This window comes from Epinephelus lanceolatus, chromosome 22 (genome assembly GCF_041903045.1).
Source record: "Epinephelus lanceolatus isolate andai-2023 chromosome 22, ASM4190304v1, whole genome shotgun sequence".
Classification (NCBI taxonomy): domain Eukaryota; kingdom Metazoa; phylum Chordata; class Actinopteri; order Perciformes; family Serranidae; genus Epinephelus; species Epinephelus lanceolatus.
This window is the reverse complement of record NC_135755.1, coordinates 18,513,142-18,516,646: the sequence shown is the minus strand read 5'-3', so window position 1 is coordinate 18,516,646 and position 3,505 is coordinate 18,513,142.

Genomic DNA, 3,505 nt, shown 5'->3' with positions numbered 1-3,505 from the left:
TCAATGATGTGTAGCGTGGCCTAAAGTGTCATTTCTAAACAAACCCTTTTATGGTGCATAAAATACTAAGCTAATAAAGTAATTATAGGCAGATTCATACATTTATACAGTTTGTTTCTGAGGTGGACGGTATTTTAGAGTCTCTTGCTCGAGAAGTTACAAAACGATCCATTGAGGCTCACATGAATGTCAACAGTACAGCTAACTGGCCAATATGTTTCAATAGCATATGGCATAACTGTTAGCTAGCTAACTAGTTCACCTCGCTGTTATGGACAGGTGTCGCACAGTGATTTAGCATTAGCTAGGTGACATGACTGCACAAGGATTCTTAAGTAATGGCCAGCCGATCATGTTTTGCCCACTCTGTGATGACATAGAGCTGGTTGAAAATCAGCACTTTCCCTCAACACAACCTGGCTTCACTGCCAACTCCTCAAATAGCCTACCAGCGCTTAGTCAGTGGTTCTCGGCATCAGACAACCCCCCCCCCCCCGTTAGCCAGGAGGCCAGAACCGGCCCAATCTGGCCCTCTAGATGCCCTTGCACTTTTTATGTTCATGCACATTTGAAGGCTTAGAGCAGGGTGTTGGGGCCACACCCACTTTGATCTCAAGCAGGCTGGACCAGTAGAACCATGGCATGATAACCTATAAATAGCTACCCCTTCATATTTTCTTTCATCCAGAAAACATTCATCCATTTACCAAACATAGAAGAAAGAAAAAATAGGTGAGTATGTCTTAGTTTTTCCACTTCAAGTCAGTGTACTACTCACTTTCATTACATGTGCCTTTATTCCATAATTTTCCACTAAAGTTGAAGCTATTTAAGTCATCCCCTGCCTTGTCAGAACTGTCAGAAATGTGTTATACTGGCTGAATACAGCAGGAGTGACCCTGACACCCTTTTTAAGAGTAAAATAGCCACATCAGGTCTAATCCTGGAGCAACCATCAGTTGATTCCAGTAAAGCACAACTGGATCAGTGTGTGAAATGAGCAGCCAGGATTTAAACACTGACGTCCTTCAATTCAGAGGTCTCTTCTTTCCTAGCAGCCCAATCAGCTGCTAATGGTCTGCAAGTGACTGTTAATGTTTTTGGCCTCACTGACACCGCAGTCTGCAAGTAAAGCAAGTTTGTTTCCTTTCAGTAAGTCACATGACGTAACTGAACTTGAAAGCAGCATTTTTGGCCACCATGGCAGTCCGTCAAGTTTGTCCCGAGCTGCTTCAGTCTTCTAATTGATCTGAGGCTTAGTTTGGGGCAAACAAAAAAATGTGAGAATTCAGACTTTCTGACAAAACTCACCTCAGGACTAATGAAGTGGGATCAAGAAAGGGCAGGTTCAAGGGAAGAATTTGTATGATGGAAAAGAGTTTCATGTTTGACTGCAAAGCAATCTGCTCTTTGGCTTGTTTCCAGAGAAAGGTAGGGTGATTTACTGGCACCGTACATGGATCTCTGCCAGAATCTTTGGCAGTGTTCAAGGCTGCTTTCACACACACAGAATACATAACACTGCTGGACTCACTTCAACTGTCAGTGAAGATGTCACTGTCAACAAAACTGCAGCCTAACACAAGCTGAAGACACAGCTCTGCTGTTAGAATTTTATGTTTGTAGAAATAGTTGGACACTTTCTTGCTTACTTGCAGACCTTATCTCATTTGTTAAGTCCGTACAAAAACCAAAATGTAAAAATGACACGTTGGGGATTTACGCGGGATTATGGGTGCAGAACTTTTCCATGATCAATAGCTGTTACTTCCTGGAGTTTATAGACGTGCTGATAGGCACATTATGATTAGTGATGGCCAAATGAGGCCTCATGAACCACTGTCTTTATTTTCTGTAGCCACCAGATGGCACTGTGTGTTCAACAAAGGTTTGAAAGCACACTTCATTGCCAGTCCTTCAGCTTTTATCTTTAAACCAAGAGCGCCATCTGGTGGGGTCAGAAAATAAATAAAGTGGTTCATGAGGCTTCATTTGGCTATCACTAATTCTGATATTTGGACAGAAAGAGGCTGGGTTCCCCTGTTTCCAATGATGCTAAACTAAGCTAACTAGCTGCTAGCTGTAGCTGCATATTTACCATACACATATTAGGACATGTTTGTGATTTTCATGTACTATCGTCACATTTGAGTAACAGAGCTAAGCATTTCAGATCATCCACATAGCAACATAGTTAAGTATTTGTTTCTCTAAAAGAAATAACTCTGCAATTTCTGACCAACCAAACCAAAGACTTCTGGTAGTTCTGAAGACATAACCAGAATCCTCAGAGTACAGTCTCCCCGCTGAATACCAAAAAGATTTTCAACCTGTTACTCAAGTTGCAACTCTGTTTCCTATCCAGGTAGCCACTAGCTAGCATCTTTGTTTTGGACTAGGGAACTGAGTTGCAGCTAAAATAAAAATCTTATTTGTCATAACTGGATGAATTTTTTTATCCAGAGGTTTTGAAGACTATTTGAGGAGTCTGGTAATATCTTCAATAACATAACATTAACATAACATAACATAACATAACATAACATAACATAACATACTAGATTTTTCAAACATTGGCAAGTCTTTATTTTTTTAGATCAGTGTATACGCAGGTCTGTGCCTTAAGTATAACGCTAAAGCTAATACTAATGCTAATGCTCTGTTTCTGATCCAGATAGCCCCCAGCTAGCATCCTTTTTTTGGATTAGGAAACTGAGTTGCAACTTGGGAATTTCTCATAAACAGATGGATGTCCCCATCTAGATGTGTCATAGCATCTTTAAGGAGTCTGGTAAAGTCTTCATACTCTCATTTAATGACCACCCAAGTTTTTCAAACAATCCTAAGTAATTATTTTTCAGATAAATGTATGTGTAGTTCTGTGACTCAAATATAACGCCAATGCTAATGTTCTGTTTCTGATCCAGGTAGCTACTGGCTAGCATTTGTATTATGTGTATTATCTGTATTATGAACTTACCCAGGATATCTTTTCGTCATCTGGTTTGACTAACCCTAACATTGGCCGTCTTGATAACCGGTACTACAAAGCTGGTTATCAACTAATTCAGTCAACTCTGGGTTTTCCTATCCAGCTACCAGTGCGTTCATGTGAAAGAGGCAGGGGTGATAATAACAAGTGACATCATCAGAACCATGAATAAGTAGGCTGCTTCAAATCACGAGATGAAACAGTACCAAAAGTGTCTGCAACTGCGAGACAGTAAAATGTCAGTGGCATGGGACGTAAACGATACTAATGTAAATGTAAAAATAATGTATATACTATCTAAAAATTCACCATCAGCCAAGACATAAATTACATGTAGGTATCACTAGGCAATATGTGACATTAGTATATTTTTTTTTATATTTAGTTGGATGATGACAAAACTACTCTCAATATGTCACATAAAAGACTTTAAAATAACACCAGACTGTTTCTACTACTTAAAGCTATAGCGCGTAACTTCTACAGGTCCGTAAATGTCCGTTTCACCCAACC